Source organism: Culex pipiens, chromosome 3, assembly GCF_016801865.2.
Source record: "Culex pipiens pallens isolate TS chromosome 3, TS_CPP_V2, whole genome shotgun sequence".
NCBI lineage: Eukaryota > Metazoa > Arthropoda > Insecta > Diptera > Culicidae > Culex > Culex pipiens.
This window is the reverse complement of record NC_068939.1, coordinates 169,281,543-169,300,367: the sequence shown is the minus strand read 5'-3', so window position 1 is coordinate 169,300,367 and position 18,825 is coordinate 169,281,543. Positions and strand designations below refer to the sequence as shown.

Here is an 18,825-nt window from a genome sequence, read left to right as displayed (position 1 = left end):
TAACCAACAGCACCCTGATTGGCTTCGACACGTCCATGAAAGCCGATACTCGCGGTATCCCAAACCATCTTCTGCGGGGAGTTGTACCGTCGATCTTCGCATCAAAGTACAACCATGTTCCTCCAAACAACAGATTCTTCACCGATGGCTCCAAGCTCGACGGCTGTACGGGCTTCGGTGTTTATCATGAATCTTATCAGCTATTCTTTAAGCTGAAGGACCCGAGTTCGGTTTACGTCGCAGAGTTAGCCGCGGTTTACTGCGCACTGCGAATCATCGAGACCATGCCACCTGACCACTACTTCATCTTCACCGATAGCTTTAGCTCTGTTGAGGCTATCCGGACTCTGAAGCCGACCAGGGAGTCAACGTTTTTCCTCACGGAAATACGTAAGACTTTAAACAACCTGGCGGCTCAGTCCTTCAGCATCACGGTGGTATGGGTCCGCGCTCATTGCTCGATTCCGGGTAATGAGAAAGCGGACTTGCTCGCCAAGAAGGGTGCTGAGAGTGGAGACATTTTTGAAAGGCCAATTAGCCTACAAGAATGCTATGGTTTTCCGAGGCAGCGTGCGCTTCTGGATTGGCAAACACAATGGGACGGCGACACCAAAGGACGTTGGATGTATTCCATACGACCTAAGGTGCAAAGAAAAGCCTGGTTCAAGGGAATGGACTTGACGCGTGGATTCATCAGAACGATGTCCCGCCTTATGTCGAACCATTACTCGTCCAAGGCTCATCTGTACCGTATCAACATGAGTGATACGAACTTATGCGACTGTGGGCAGGGTTATCAGGACATCGACCATCTCGTATGGGCGTGTCCAGATCACCAGGCTCACAGAATTAAGTTGAAAGATACCCTCAGGGCCCGAGGAAGACCACCAGAAATCCCGATGCGAGACGCGCTATCTCAGCTAGACCTTGATGTTCTCTATCCTATCTATCAGTTCCTCTTAGATTCCAATATATCTATTTAGTTTTTCTTCCAGTTAGTTTTCCTTCAGTTAGTTTTCCTTCTGTTAGTATAACTCGCCTTCGCACAAAGCCGTCGTTTCTGGTTGCACCGGAAGCAAAGCAAGAACGCCCCAGCAGCTGGACACCGAGTTGCGGCTGAGGACAAAACGCAAAGGCCAGCAGAGCCAACCAAGACCCCTACACAATCCCCCTTCCCTTCCCACGCCTTGTCTTTAACATCAATCCCTTCCCTACTAACCCCGAGTAGGCCGCGGGTAATCGGCTCCCCTCCCACTAACATTTACACACAAGATCCTCTGTAATTATTAAGTCAAATGTAATTACAAAAGCCGACTCGGTCCTAACCAGGTCCCAGTACCGAAAAGGACCTAATAAAAATAATTTTATGAAAAAAAAAAAAAAAAAAAAGTGTCCAAACAAACCCTCAACTAAAACGCACAATTCACGGCGGCTTAAATTGAATTTCCTCCGCCCGCGCAACAACTCTCCGGTAATCCACCTCAATCTGCTCCATTTCAGCACGTACGAGTACATTCTAATTACCCCGTACAGAACACAGCAGGGATTAGCGGAGCTACCCTCAGGTTGATAAGATAAGTCACATCGCTTAGACCGTCGTGGCTAAGGAAGAATGTCACCGTCCGCAGCTGTTGTCAACTCCGACTTGGTCCGACTCGGCCCCAAAGACAAGACAATAGCGCGGACAGACGGAAGTGGCAATAAAGCGACTTAATTTATTGAATCTGGTGCTCATTTTTGTGTATTTATTTTTCTTAAAACTGCTATGCCTCTCGAGTTTCGGCGGTATCTCGCCCTCTGTCAAATGTTTACCCTTGAACCAGAAAATGTCTTTCGCTTTTTTTTTTTGTTCTTTCTCGGACCAACCCCACCACATGTGCGCGATTGCGACATTTTCACCGCCTAGAAGACGGTGATCCATCCAAGTAGCCGGGCCACGCATCAGCGCAAAAACTCTGCTCTTCGTAGATCTGTTGGTTTGGCAGCACGGGTTACTGCGATGATCACCGGCTACCCTGCGTCGCCGCGACCTTGCCCATCAAGGCAACAAGTGTGCAAAGATCGATCGCGCCAAGGTTGCCTTCAGCAGCAGCAGCTTCTGCGGAAAATGTACGAAACGTTCAGGGGCGTACGGGAGAGGACATAAGCGCCCCGGAGGGGTGGAATCGTTTTTTTTTTTTTTTTTTAATTAAATTGAAATAAATTGAACTTAACTATGAAAAATGGTATGATTTTTCGCAAAAAAAAAACATACAATATTGTATGTTTCGAAAAAAAAAATGTGGGTTTTACGAGCAAAACCGAAACCCAATGATGGAAGACACAAATTTTTAAGAGCGGATACAGACATCGCTCAAGTATTTCGAAAAAGAGCTCTCAAAAATCAGACCTTGAGTTTCAGGTTTCGGGCCAAAATTCAATCGAAAGAGCGCACGAAGTTTTTAAGATTTCTGAGAAAAGTGTTTTTTCAAAAGCAAACCTTAAACCTTTGTAAGAAAGGCAAAAATTGTATGATTTTAATACAATATTGAATGTTTCGCCCTTTTAAAACGTTAGTCTTGATTCCAAAATTTTCAAAATATTTTTTTATTAAAAATCATTTAATTTCACATATGTTTCATTCGTTGAACCATTCGTTACTCAAATATTGGAATTAGAAAATATTGGAATGTTTGGATGTGACTTAAAAAACTTCTTTTTTTTTCTTTTATACGCTGTATTTCAGAAACTGGAGATCCAATCTACAATGTCTCTTTGTCAGGGATGGAATAATCGCAAAAACCCGAGCAGACGGAAATAACTTGGGAGGGTCAGTTTTTGATATTGTGACAAGATCGAAATATGTTATTGGGATGATCGGATTAGTTGTTGAAATAACAAAAATCAATAACAAAGATTTGTTCGAAGAATAACTTAAACTGTTATTATGTTGTTATTGCAATAACAAACCAATAACACAGAAGGAATCATGAAGGAATAACAAGATTTGTTATTTTGTGCGGAGAGGTGGAGCAGCATAATAACAAAAAATGTTATTGAACTGGTATGTCTCCATAACAAAAAAAGTTATTGTTTTGGTTTATTTGTAATTTGCAAATAAACCTGCAGTTGCCATAACTCCTCTGTACTAGTCAGGGCTGCAGAGTCGGGTACCTCCAAGCGACTTTGAATCCATACTTTGAAGACAACTCCGACTCTGGATGCAGGATATGACGTCAACGACGACTTCAGCTCTCTAAAAATACCCGACTTCACGGATTCCGACTCCAAGTAAAAGTTGCTGAAAATTTGCTGAATCCGATGCAGTCTCCGAGGTCTCACTCCAGCTCGAACTTCAACGTCAGCTCCGACTTCCTGGCTCTGTGAAAATAATAACAGTTTTTGTTATTCACACATCAAAAATTCTCATTAAATAAATCAATTCCGTTAGGGAATAAAACAAAATTTAAAAAAATGAACTCTCAAAAGTTAATTTTATCGGATTAATTTTAGCTTGAAACCCCATTTCATGGTGAAATAAATGACCCCGATAAAATTGGTCAAAATTATTTCATAGTTCTAGCCAATTTTAGTAAAATCCCTTAGGGGGTATATCAAATAATTAAAAAAATCAACTTTCAAAATTTCAACTTTTCAGAATAATTTTAGCTTAAGGACCCCATTTCATGGCCAAAATAATGATCCCGACGAAATTGGTCAAAATTATCCCATAGTTCTAGCCAATTTTAGCAAAGTCCCTTAGGGGGTATATCAAATAATTAAAAAAATCAACTTTCAAAATTTCAACTTTTTAGAATAATTTTAGCTTAAGGACCCCATTTCATGGCCAAAATAATGATCCCGACGAAAATGGTCAAAATTATCCCATAGTTCTAGCCAAGTTTAGCAAAGTCCCTTAGGGGGTATATCAAATAATTAAAAAAATCAACTTTCAAAATTTCAACTTTTTAGAATAATTTTAGCTTAAGGACCCCATTTCATGGCCAAAATAATGACCCTGACGAAAATGGTCAAAATTATCCCATAGTTCTAGCCAATTTGAGCAAAGTCCCTTAAGTATATCGAATCGGGTATATCAAATAATTAAAAAAAATCAACTTTCAAAATTTCAACTTTTTAGAATAATTTTAGCTTTAGGACCCCATTTCATAGCCAAAATAATGACCCCGACGAAATTGGTCAAAATTATCCCATAGTTTTAGCCAATTTTAGCAAAGTCTCTTAGGGGGTATATCAAATAATTAAAAAAATCAAATTTCAAAATTTCAACTTTTTAGAATAATTTTAGCTTAAGGACCCCATTTCATGGCCAAAATAATGACCCCGACGAAATTGGTCAAAATTATCCCATAGTTCTAGCCAATTTTAGCTAAGTCCCTTAGGGGGTATATCAAATAATTAAAAAAAATCAACTTTCAAAATTTCAACTTTTTAGAATAATGTTAGCTTAAGGACCCCATTTCATGGCCAAAATAATGACCCCGACGAAATTGGTCAACATTATCCCATAGTTCTAGCCAATTTTAGCTAAGTCCCTTAGGGGGTATATCGAATAATAAAAAAAACAACTTTCAAAATTTCAACTTTTTAGAATAATTTTAGCTTAAGGACCCCATTTCATGGCCAAAATAATGACCCCGACGAAATTAGACAAAATTATCCCAACGATTTAAACATATTTAACAAAAGAAAAAATAATAACAGATAGTGTTATGGACACTTAGAAACATTTCCATTTGTGCGATTTATGGTAATTTTATTTCTAAGTCAGTATACCGAACGAATACCAAATTTTGTTATTAGGAGAGTTTTTGAAATGTACAACATTTCCTCTTATTGGCGTGTTATTAAACATTTTCAATATAATATCACTTCAATACCAAATTTTGTTATTTTATCAGAAACAGTTATTATTTTTTCTTCTTGAAGTTGAACTTCAGGATAAAATAATAACACTTTTTGTTATTTTAACAGGATTTGTTATTGAAATATTATTAATTTTGTTATTACCGTCTGCCCGGGAAGATCTTTTTCGCTTGCGAACTTTCTTCACCCGCGAAAAAGAGAGGAGGCGAATCACGCAAAAGAAAATCGCTACAGAACTTCCCGAATAAAATAAATCAGTTGAAAATTTTTGTTGATTTTTTCTCATTAGCACCACTAAAATTATTTATTTTTTTTTGTTTACACACGTCGCCCATCTACAAAAAGTGACAGATCATTTTCAACGTATGACGTTGCAGCTGCAAGTGTAGTAGTGAAATAGATGTTCCGCCAAATAATCAAGCTGATGATCTTTTTAGATTCCTTTTGCCGATCTTTCGTGCGCGAGAGGGGAGAGCCATGTTCTTTTCCGATTTTTTCTCGTGATGAGCGTCAAATGATTTTCTTTTGATGATGATTCTTCCATCGCTGCCCTTAGGAAATTTTTTGACATTTTCTGTTTTTTTTTTCGAAATTAAATATTATTAGGAATGGACATTATTTTTAAAAAAAACTCGAAACGGAAAATTTTCAGATAAATTAAACTTTTAGTGGCTATATCTTGAAAACGGTGCTTTTCATCATAAAATCTATATTTTATGATTGCAAATTTGATGTTACATAAAAGTTGAAGTAAAAAAAAAATATTTTACTAAAATTACTATTTTTCCAAAAAAACGTCCCCGGCCGCAAAATGTTGCACTTTTTTGTCCCCTTTTTGGGGACATTTTTTTTATTGTATTTTTTGTTTTCAATATAGTTTTTTGGAAATTGTTTTATTTTTGTAAAAATTTAGGTAAAAAGCGTTTCTGAATAGCCCTCATCAATACCTACTACTTTGCCGAAGACAACAAATCGATCACAAATTCCTTCAAAAGTTACATTTTTGTATGGGCAGCTGTCAAAATTATATAGAGACTTTTATAGGTGGACCAATGACACAAAATTGCTGCTTTGGTGTTTGTGAAGGAACTCACAAAGTTTGAACCAAACCAAAAAATATAAATGAAATCTATTTCCGGTTTTGGTGGACAATTGCTCAAACATCAATTTTTCAATCAAATGGTTAAAATTCATCAAAATCATCAAATCCAAGAAAAAATGCAAAACAAAATTTATTCACTAGCTTTTTATTGAATTTTCAATGCCGCAACAAGAGTTGAATAGGGGGATGGCCTCGCTATTTTTAGAGCACGTTTTCCACTTCTCCTTAATCGAAACCGACTACTTTATCGACTTTATTTTGCTGGACGAGATAGTACTGAGCATGAGCATGAGCATGAGCATGGTTGACTGCCAATGAGCTGCTACTCCGTTATTGACGGATCAGCTGAAGTTACACAATGAACCAACAGATGAGTAGTGGGAGCTAATCATCCTCACTGTATAACCCCTGAAGATCTTTGCTTTAAGTCAATACCGGCGCCCCCCCAAGGAGATACAGTTCAACAAAGGTAGGAATGTTAGTCCGATAGTTGAAGTTGCAGACTCATCAGACACAGAGTTTGTCGCTCTATACCTGTTGACACCGCATGAGACCGTTGAATCCACAGCATCTCCTTCAAGCATCACGGGAAGTGGGGGAATTGTGTTAGTAGGGGAAGGAAAGGGAAGGTCAGGATTCATCTTGGTAGATGATATGACCAGAATGTGAACTGTGAACCATAATCGTTGCCTTCTGAGCTACGACGCTATGAGAAGGACTTATCATTCGCGTATTTTTTTACTTTTTACCGCCGGCGTGCCATCCGAGCAACGATGCTTTGGGATGGGCTTTCAACAGGAAATGAAATTTGAATTAACGCATTATTCGGTAACGTACAATTTAAAATAGATCCGTCGTCGTGCCATCCGAGCCACGATGCTAAGGGATGGGCTTTCAAAACAAAATTAAATTTTTAGCAACGTATTATTCGTTATCATGTAAACCTCAAATAGTGCTGATACACCGAACTGTTTCAATCGATTTAATGAAATTCTTCGCGCATGACTTCTTTGCAACAAACTTCCCCACGAATTTACCCAGTCCGGACCGCGAACAACCGGCTCAACAACAGAAAGAAAATATATACACGACGACGCGAAGCCTTCTATCAATAAATTCAAGAATCTTCTATCACTTTCTCGCGGATTCTCGCGCGTCGGTTCTTTAACCGATCCCCCCCACGAACACCATTTTGCTGGACGAGATAGTACTCAGCATTTTTTCACTTTTGCTTAAAACCCAGATAGTTGTTTGTTTACATTTTTCCAGTCGCACTTCCCTTAAGGTGAAACGGGACGCCAGTTCTTGGACAACTTCTTTTCAACTTAAATCGTTATCTGAACTAGACAGATTGCTTGCTATCGACCAAATAAACGTCTGAAAAAAAACAGAACTTCATAAGTTTTTCGTGCTGTAAATCGGGCGCTGCCTTCCTGTTTCACCTTAAAACTGGACATTCACACTTAGCAATTGCGAATGACCGCCGAAAAAAAATAGTTGACAAGTCGCAATGAACAAAAAAAAACCATGGACCAAATGAACTCAAAGAAGTACTTTGACAGATGGAATTACCGCTGTCAAGGACTCTGCATCTGGAATATTTGTCCGGAAGAATGTGTTTTCGCGTCTCCAGCGACCAGCTTGAAAATTTACGTAGACCTTGTGGTGGAAGATGTGGTTGCAGGTTCTAAGAATGGATTGATTTCAAAACTGAAGTTGAAAACTTATTTCGAGATTTTCGAAATACTGAAAAAAATGCAACACGACATCTGTCAAAGAAAAATTTACCTTTGAGGTTAGCTCCGCGTTTTCTCCTTGTAGTTTTTATTATAACTTTGAAGGGGACTGTCAAGAAAAAAAAGTAACACTCACACGATGTATTGTTGAAATGCTCAAAAAAAAATTTTTTTGGTACTTCAAAATCTTTAACTTAATAAAAAATTAAATAAATGTAAAAAATAAAAAGTATAGCAAAATTAATTCTACTAGATTATCCAAAACATCTAGTATCCGAAGGTTTCAAAGGATGCCAAAATCATCGGATATTTAATTTGTTTTCAATTAGGTACTAAAGCCCTATGTCAATTTTTATGTACAATGATAAAAAGCATGAGCATGAGCATGAGAGACCACCCATGGTTGTCCTTCTCCGTTGCTGAACAGAACCGTAATATCCTTTCAGCACTACTGATCATAGGCTTCGACTATCAAGTGGTATTTCCCTTATCAACAGCATGTATGAATGCGCTGAAAAGATAAAACACCATGACTTCCAAAACAAGATCAGTTGCGAATAGGTAACAGTCATTGGCCACCAACGGCGCCCGCCATGTCAGTTTGTAGATCTCGATTTTAAGGGACGGGAATGTTAGTTAGCGCAGGTTGCTACTAGGGCAGCTGATTTACTCTGTGCTTACACCCCACGAGCGCCAGGAACCTGAAAATTGGTTAGTAGGATAGGGTGTTTGGTCAGGATTCATCATAGAAGATGATGATGCGACCCAAAATCATAGTGTTTGTTGAAAGGTATTATATTTTATTCTCAAGGCAAACAATCGGTTGCTGCGGATGAGACATTTCCCGTTTAACTGTTGTTAAATTTTTAATGAAATGGTTTAATCTTAGACAGCCGGCTGTGGAAAGATTAAACCAAATAATATTTATTTATACAATGAGGTGTTAAACGCAATGCTGCAATGATAGCGTAGTCTGATTTTTAATTATATAATCATTTAGTTCATGAATTTGTTACGGAATAGACGCGACGAACTCAATCATCAAATGCCTTCCGATCTTCTTTCTGTTAGCTAGATAAGGTATTGATTTTCGTTGCCTCTCGAGCTACGATGCTATGGAGAGGGCTTAAAACACAAACAACCGACGTCGAGCCCTCCGAGCTACGGAGCTATGGGAAGGTCTTTTCAACACAAAAAAGAGACTCGCGCACCACACGACGTTCTTGATGAAACAAAATAATTTTGATACACGATAAACCTAACGAACTCGGATCGTTTTTATCGAAAACTATATAAAGAGAACAAAAAAATCTCATCGGCCAACGAACGCGCGAACTAAGTAAAATGAAAAAGAAGAAGAAGAAGACCAATCACCCCATGCACACAAACAGCGACACAAAAGAGACGAAAATAACACAAAAAACAGGACTGCGCGTCCTCATAGGTACTGCACTAATGATCAATGAACTCACTTGATTGTTCAAAAATCAAATCGAATTGATTTAAAGTAATTGCCAATGTGTAGAAACAATTTAAACCGTTAATAGTTGGCGACGACCCGAACACAACGTGGACAATTTTTAAAGGCAGAAATAAATAAAACAAAACAAAAAAATACCAAGAACATTAAAAAATAGGATTCACAAAAAAAGGGCCTATATCTCCCACACATACTTAAAAAAATCAAGTAAACACGCAACATGGAACGAACTCACCAGATGATAGTTGATAATCCTCCACTCGCAGAAATTTTTCGCTTTCAAAGATGAAGAAGTCCACCTTCCATCTTTGAAACACAACCGCCACCGATCACTCGCAAACCAACATCACTAAACCAATGAGCCTCCCACCCAACACCCAGACTCGGTAGTCAACACCACCCACCACCGTTAGAGCACAGCGCCAGCATGTCATCTGTTTACCAACAAAGCGCGATGACACCAAACACCGACGATGCTCTCCCTCCCTCCAATTTTTATGTACAATGATAAAAACACGATTAAAAACCATTTCTGATCACTTTTTCCATTTTAATGCAAAAAAAAAATTGTCGAGACAACATTTTTTCGATGGATCAACTATGGTCCCTTTGGAACGAGCTGTCTAGTAGAAGCTTTTCTGTCAAGAAGGACCGCAAGGGTAATTTTTCAAAATTGATTTAAAAATCCATTTTAAACTCTTTGTGGTCGTACAAAGGGTCATTGTACTCTGAAAAATAAGCTTTATCGCAGTAAACAATAATATCAGCAATCTAAGCTTCATTTTAGGACCCAATTCTTAATTGTTTGATAAATCTTTTGGAAAAATCCCTCCAATTGGGTCCTGAAATGGAGCTTAAATCTGTGATATTATTGTTCACAACGATAAACTTTATTTTTCTAAGTATAATAACCCTTTGTACGATCCCAAAGGATTTAAAATGGATTTTTAATTCAAATTTTAAAAATTAACTTCGCGGCCCTTCTTGACAGAAGACGTCCTACTTGACAGTTCATTCCAAGGGGACCATAGTTGATCCACTGAAAAAAATTGTTTTGTACTCAGAATGGGTTTTGTCCGTTTTGGTCTCTCGATTTTGTCCATTTTGGTCTCATGCGATCCGTCTTGGAGTCCAATAAGTCGCTATTGAAAAAGTACTTCAATAGTTATGATTAAAAACAATTTTAACAAAATTCCGGAAGATTGTGGTGGTTTTTGTAGGAAAATCCGCTATGTTATGCATTTTTAGAAAGATATTCAAAAGACCTTTTTAACGAGACCAAAACATTGAAGATCTGACAACCCTATCAAAAGTTATAGGCACTTAAGTGTTATTTATACACCTTTTGGAGGCCGGATAGTTAGATAATTGAAAGCTCATTCAAATGAGCCTGAAATATCGAAAATCTGACAACCCTATCGATTTTTTAGCATTTAAGTGTTAATTATAATCTTTTTTGAAATCGGATCCCAGATATTTTGATAAAAACGATGTCCGGATCAATCATGTGACACATCCTTGGATGCGGAATCAAAAGACATTTCCAAAAAGTCCAAAAGATTGAAGATCTGATAGCCCTATCGATATTTATGATTATATGAAATTATATTTAGATATGATTTGCAGGTTGGACATTTTTTATTTTACCTCAAAAACCAATATTAATGTGAGGAACGCATCAACCACCTTACGGTAAATTAAGTAACGTTTTTCTTGTATATTTTTTGACAAAGATTTAATTTCAAAGGAGTTTGAAGAGATGTTTTTTTTACTATTTCTTTAGTAAATTAAGTTTTAGCCATTTTGAAAATGAAATGAACATGAAATTAAAAGAGGATTTATTCAATTAAATATTGGCATAACCCTCACATAATTTTGTTACACCATAAGTATTGTTTTGGATTTCTGAATGTAAATGTAACACAACTTTTTTCCCTTTCTACACCTCTGCATCATGATCAACTTTGTACAAGGGCGTATGCAATGTTTGCGAGTTTAAAAACTAATTATTGATGCTATTAGTGTCCGATAAGCACTTATCACACGTTCGCCCAGAACACCCAAACAAAGCGGCTGGCAATTACCCAACTGATCATCGCCCCTCCGCTTCCGCCCCGACAACGACTACCGTTCAACGATCGCGGAGTTCATAAAGGTCAGTGACATCTCCCACTACCACTAACACCACCACAATCAATCGACTCTCACTCATCTCATCAGCTGTCACTTGGGAACCCTATTCGCACTCTGTTGGTAAACAAAACCAAATACTAACCTCAAAATGTGCCGGTTTTCAGCGTTCGCGCCTTCTTTGTCAATGACAGGACAACGGTTTGTTCCCCGCAGCGGAAACTAGATCGTCGCGGCTCCTTTGTTGATGTGACAGGTTTGCACAGAAACGCGTTCTGAGTTGCGGTCGATTATTTACTATTTACTTAAAATTTAATGACAACCACCGCAGCCGCCGCCACACCACATTGGCAACAAACTATTTTTGAAACCGCGTCACACACACACACCCACAGGCACGACTCGAAAAACGCGCGTTTTATCGCGGCGACTCTCCTTGAAATTTTCCTTTCTTCGACGCAATCGCGAATTTCCACTTGCCCTAATTAGAGCGGATTGGCACGTCAAATATTTTTCTTCCGTCGGCCACAATAACACTGACCTTTACCTTGATCTTCTTGATCGCACGTTTTGAACCAGCAGAAACACGACAGGATATTCCCGCCGCGAAAAAACACGCTCTTCTCGCTAATTAAAATTCACCGTGCATCCGTTAAACCGCTGACACTTTCTCTCACTCTTTGACAGGAACCACTAAACGCACTCCCCGGTTGAGAACAACAACAAAACGACCGTATTCACGGTTGATCCAAGTGGTCTGGGACACGCACGACACCCGCAACAAACAACAGGTCGCAAAAGCTGACGATATCCAAGTAGGCTGCTGCACGAGACACTAACCAAAGCCGATGCGAGCACGATCGCGAGAAGTTCAACACTGAAACATCAGCTCAGGAGCGCGTTCTGTCAGTCAGACAGACAGAGTTGTTGCCGAGGAAACGACCCGACGACGACGACGACGCACAGCCTGCTAAGCGGTTGTTGTTGTTGTGGAAGCAACCTGCAACTCCCTTCTAGGCGGCGGCACAAGAACGCTACGGCCGTTGCTAATGACACACACAATGACGATGATGATGACGATCGAGGAAAACCGGCAACGGCGGTGCGACTCGCTGAGAGTGAGTGACCAAGGCATCCTTGTGACAGGTGAGAGATTCTCTGTAAAGTAGAATTCATGTATTTATTTTCATGCAAAGCAGCTTTAATAAATGATTGAAAAATGGTCCAAAAAATTCAATCAACTGAAATATCTAAAATTTATACTTCTGAATTCTCAGAAAACAGATATGACTCTGTATCATTCTTAAATGATTAATTTAAGTTAAAGCAAAAAACAACTCTAAAAAACAAATGATCGTCTGAACTTAAAACACAGTTTCTTAGGATTTAAATCAAAAATTCCAACATCTCGAAAAAACAAAAAGTTTGACAAAGATTTGAAATTTCAAAGTAACTCACTCTCGCGGGCACTCAGAAAACAAAACTCTGCCTCTCTTTCTCTATGCACTCTCATTCTCTCGCGCTCTCTGCAGGCATGGCCAGGAGCACGTGGCGCCTCCATCGCGTGTTGTCGGGACGACATGATTGCTTCGATGCAGTTTTCAAGCTCCTGCTCCTGCTGAAAAATAAGGGGAAAACACGTTGATGTTCTCGGTCTAGTTGCTAGACGGCGAGGCGGGAGAAGAAGAAAAAAACCTACAAAGGGAAAGATGACGCATACGAAATTTGCGATGGCATCACTCAGGTTGGTGGTGTTGGATTATTGAGAGAAGGGGAACGAAATCTAGATAGTTATAACAAAGAACATATCTGGAGTTTTGTTTTTAAAAGGTTCAATAAACCAAATTTCCAGTTTTTGCTTTGAGGGTGTTTTTGAAACCGCCTTGAGTAAGGGGTTTATAAAAACACCCAAAAAGCAAAAACTGAAAATTTGGTTAATTGAACATTTTCAAAAAAAAACTCCAAATATGTAGAGTTTTTTTTTATTTTTTTTAAGGGGGACCTATAAGCTATTGTGTTTTATAAGGCTTTCTAGGTCCAGTGAAAAAAATATAATTTAACTCAAAAATGACGAATTCCTCGTCACAGTGTCCTGATGCAAACAATAGAGCTATCTAAGCCCGGTCTCACACACACTAGCAAACCATTTGTTGCCGCCGCAACTCGATCGGCGGTGGAATTATGACGACGGAATTTAGTGGACTGTAATCACTGTAGGTTGGGACGATTCCGGAGAAGAAAAAGGCACTGACTTTCACTAAACTAAGCTAAAACTATTTATTTAGTTAAAAGTAGTTGGGGAACGTCTGCACTGAGCGCGATCCACGAAGCGAGTGTGCAAAGTTTTGACAGCGCGCGCTTTTCCTGCTTGCCGTTGCGCGCTTCTTCTCTTTCTCTCTCTTTCGGCGCTGTCAGGTTGGCAGCGATGCGTCGGCTACACGCTGCGCGTCGATTGCGCGAAGTCGGGTAGAAAATAATCACGTTCGGGACCGAACACCATTTGTTTTGCTGGCTGGTACAAAATTTAACCTCACTTTTTTCGTGTGCGTACACGCAATACATGCGCACGTAGATAACTCTATGTTCGAGCTGTAGCTGTCACAGACTTGCGAAGTATGTTGGCTGACATATCGGGCAGTCAGTCAAAAAAAACCAGCTAGAAGTCGCCTGACAAAAAACTTTTGCTAGAAAGAAATAGGAAACCTGATGCAAACAAACGTCTAGCTGTGATGTAATCATACTTTTAATGTGCTGGTAAATTTCTGACTAGAAAGCCTTATATGTTTATAGGACCTAATAAAAAAAAAGTCTAGATATTTTTCAAGAACTAACCATTGATGGGGAATCTTTCAACAGCAAGAGACATCTCTCGGATTAGTTTTCAAATGGACGCAAGAGCCTATTTTTGAAAAAAAAAAACATTTTTCATTCAAAATTCGCATTTGCTTTCGCATGGAGATGGCGATCTTAGCGGGTTGCAGACTGGATTTCGTCATGTATGTGTGATAATTGTCCAGCCCAGGTTGCTTAGGAATTGATTAACATTTTTCGTTCAAAATTTGATCGATTTACAAAAAAAAACTAATTTAAAAATTCTCGAGATTGTACAACTACACATCCTTCAAACACATAAAATTAATCAACATTACCCCGAAGGTGAAGTTTCCCAGTCAGTTCAATTCAATTCGAATCGTATGCGAATTCCGTTTCAAACGCAACAACCGGTATTCTTAAAAGTGAGATTGTCATAGGAAATTTAATGCCCTACAATTTTGTCGAACAGACCAAAGCAGTACAAATTGATCCTTAAAAATTGTTAGCGATTCAAAAAAGTCGTTTTTGTATAAAAAATCATTTCAAACCTTAAGGTCGTAAAAGGTGTCCTTCACTCTTGAGGCAATGACTGTCAATGATGGTTCTGAGTTTAGGGTCTAGAAATAGTAAATTGAAATGCAAAAATAATCACTATATGGGTAATTCTCCGCCAACTCACACAGCAGTTGCCCCGACCCCTCTTCGATTTGCGTGAAACTTTGTCCTAAGGGGTAACTTTTGTCCCTGATCACGAATCTGAGGTCCGTTTTTTGATATCTCGTGACGGAGGGGCGGTACGACCCCTTTCATTTTTGAACATGCGAAAAAAGAGGTGTTTTTCAATAATGTTCAGCCTGAAACGTTGATGAGGTAGAAATTTGGTGTCAAAGGGACTTTTAAGTAAAATTAGACGCCCGATTTGATGGCGTACTCAGAATTCCGAAAAAACGTTTTTTTCATCGAAAAAACATTAAATTTTTTTTAAAGTTCTCCCATTTTCCGTTACTCGACTGTAAAAATTTTTGGAACATGTCATTTTATGGCAAATTTAATGTACATTTCGAATCTGCATTGACCCAGAATGGTCATTTTTTCATTTAGAACAAAATTTTTCATTTTAAAATTTCGTGTTTTTTCTAACTTTGCAGGGTTATTTTTTAGAGTGTAACAATGTTCTACAAAGTTGTAGAACAGACAATTACCAAAAAAATGATATATAGACATAAGGGGTTTGTTTATAAACATCACGAGCTATCGCGATTTTACGAAAAAAAAAGTATTGAAAAAGTTGGTCGTCATCGATCATGGCCGTTTATGGTCACCCGCGACAGACACGGACGACGAAACAAAGAGAAACGCAAAAAGTAACTTTTTCAAAACTTTTTTTCGTAAATTCGCGATAACTCGTGATGTTTATAAGCAAAGCCCTTATGTCTACATATCAAAATTTTTGTAATTGTCTGCTCTACAACTTTGTAGAACATTGTTACACTCTAAAAAATAACCCTGCAAAGTTAGAAAAAACACGAAATTTTAAAATGAAAAATTTTGTTCTAAATGAAAAAATGACCATTCTGGGTCAATGTAGATTCGAAAAGTACATTAAATTTGCCATAAAATGACATGTTCCAAAAATGTTTACAGTCGAGTAACGGAAAATGGGAGAATTTTTAAACTTTTTTAGTGTTTTTTTTCGATGAAAAATACTTTTTTTTCGGAATTCTGAGTACGCCATCAAATCGGGCGTCTAATTTTACATAAAAGTCCCTTTGACACCAAATTTCTATCTCATCACCGTTTCACGCTGCAAATTGTTGAAAAACACCTCTTTTTTCGCATGTTCAAAAATGGAAGGGGTCGTACTGCCCCTCCGTCACGAGATATCAAAAAACGGACCTCGGATTCGTGATCAAGGACAAAAGTTACCCCTTAGGACAAAGTTTCACGCAAACCGAACAGGGTAGAGAATTACCCATATGTAAAATGCTTCTACAAACAACACTGAGAAACCCATTTCTTGATTGACACATTCTGAATCAAGATTTGATTTTTTTTTTTCTGTGACAAACATGGCTGCCAAACGGCCGATCGAGAATTATGCCTTTCAGAGCCTTAAGATATCATGGTAACGATTCGTGAATCAAGGGTCTCTCAGAAACAATATTTCCAATCCATCTTGCCATGTTTTTTTATATTTTATTGGTTTCATTATTTTTTTTTTGAATATAACAAAATTTAAATTTCGAAAATCTTTAAGAAAAAAAGGAATACATTTTTGAAACATATTGTTTTCTTATGAAACGTCATAAAATGTACAAGCATAACAAGGAGCTTTGTTTTGTTTTAATTTGAGAGTTATCATTTGTGATTAAAAATGTTGCCCTTTTACCAACAAAAACAAAATAATAATAATTTAATTTGTTGCATTTAACTACGCTTATTGATTTTTGTTTACTTAGAAAATCAAAAGTTTCGAAAATTGTTGATGAACAGTTACTAAACTTTTTTTTCAACATAACCTAGTAAAAATTTTAATAGTAACATCAAATTACACAAAATCATGTTTTATCTATAGTAAATTTACACATTCTCACAAAAAAAAAGTTGAAGGGCAACATTTTGATTTTATGTTTTGAAATTACTTTATGAATTGAGCTAATAATAAAGGTATAAAGGTACCGTAAAACGGGGTGACTTTGATAGGTTTTTCCGCAAAATGAAGAGTACAATTAAAATACGTATACGAAATGGCTTAGAATCATACTGACCGTGATAGAGAAGTGTTCAAAGTACCTCAAGAAGAACTTTTCATAACATTTTGAAAAGTTTAAAAAGTTAGTTAACTATAGTTAAGAAAATGTTGGCGAAACTCATTATTTTAAACTTCTCAAAGTGTCATGATTTTCTCAATGAACATGATTTTGGATCGGAAAACGGAATGCATTTTCGGATTCTTTGAACAATTTTCCACTAGGTGAAGGTTAAATAAGTTTGTAAATAATAAATAATATGTGGTTTTGAAACACAATTTAAAAAAATCTCGAAATTTATCTGCAATTTCAGTTGAACAAATTGCATGTAAAATGTGAAAACTTTTGATTCGTGCTTCGAATTCAGTATAAAATGCAATATAAATCGATAATTTTACAAACAAAACTAATTTTAACAAATTTCAGGCAAAATTCCGACTTTTCAACAATTTTACAAAATTTAAATGTATTTTGTTAAAAACACTATTGAAAAAACTTTTTTTCCAAATAGTGCATGGACTTTGTGTGGCCTACCCCAGTACATGTTTTAAAAATAATAATCTTGAGAAAAACCTTACTTGTTGGAAAATATTCCAAAAACAAATTGAAATCCTATCAAAGTCACCCCGGTTTACGGTATCCAATATATATTATGAAAGATTAAAAAAAGAATAATACAAGTTTTTGATGTCTTAAATAGCCTTTTTGCAATTCCGTCATGAAAATACCTACTTTTCCTGTCATTCTCGAGCGACGAAACGGCCTACTTTTCTCTACCAAAAATAGCAGAATGGAAAATTAGTACCTTTCAATACCAGTGCAGAAATGCTCTACTTTTCAGCACTGAAATGGGTGCTGAAAAGTTGAGCTTTTCAGCACTAGTATCGAAAAGTAACATTTTTCAATATTTTTTTTATTTTAATCGGTGAATTCACTTAGCACTTGTATGTTTGGCATAAATTTTCATTCAAAATGCGTTTTTTCGGAATTGCAAAAAATGTTGTAAGCAACTCGTTGCTAAACTTGATTTTTCAGCACTCGTCGTATTTATCCAACGAGGTTTACCGACGACTCGTGCTGAAAAAATAATCTTGTAGCAACTTGTTGCATAAACTACTATTTCATTCTCAAATTTATTGAAATAGTGAAAAGAACCTAAAAATTTAAATAAGTTACTAAAGCAGTATTGAATGAATTTAATTTGAAAATTGTAAAAAATATATATAATTATCAAACATGTATGCTTGGAAATCCCGGCTTTTCGTTACTTTTTGACGGATTTTCAGCGAATTCCCGACTTTTTCCAGACTTTCCCGATTTCCCGACTTGAGTGACCACCAATTAAAAAAAACAAAATAGGTATGTCTGAACGTTTCAATCCTATAGTTTAACGCCGAAAATTAAAATTTAAATTGTATTCAGTTGATTTCACTACTATTTTCATTGAAATCTTTAGTTTGCTTCATTAAAAAAAATAGAAAAAAATGGTTTAAGGTTCATTTTGAAATAGCTTGATTTTTGCTAAATTTTCAAGAAGAATCAGGCAGTTGAACTTTTTGAAGATTTAAATAAAAACAGTTTTGCCTTTCTTACTAAAGAAAGGTATAGGTTTTACTTTAAGGCTGGACGTCATTTTCATCTTCGTAAATAAGACGATACAGCATGAATTTCAATCCAAAAAATCGTCAAAAAATCACACTGCATCGATTTTCGACGCTCTATCTATTCATCTTGATAGAACTCGCCTATCTCCAACCCTCGAATTTTGAGAAAATAAATTCCGTGGAGGTCGAGTGAAATTTTGCGTCGCGTCGTTCTCCGCTCCCATATATCCGATTTCGATTCTTCTGAATGCAGATGAAAGCTAGTGTGCTGAACCTGGGCGAGTTGCCGCGCAAATTTCGAAATATCCATCTGTTTTCGGATGCGGCCAGACTTTTCAACAAA

General features: G+C 37.3%; 1 protein-coding gene across 2 annotated transcripts in view; it reads right to left on the bottom strand.

The window, feature by feature from the left end:
* Positions 1 to 12,460, bottom strand: part of LOC120417667 (G protein-activated inward rectifier potassium channel 3-like) — a 241,409-nt gene extending 228,949 nt beyond the window's left edge. Inside the window, exon 1 of one of the 2 annotated variants that reach the window (XM_039579791.2) lies at positions 11,460 to 12,460. The gene's annotated coding sequence lies outside the window, so the exon portion shown is untranslated. The remainder of the gene's footprint in view (positions 1 to 11,459) is intronic. The other variant, XM_039579794.2, reaches the window with a different exon arrangement.
* Positions 12,461 to 18,825: the final 6,365 nt, after the last annotated feature.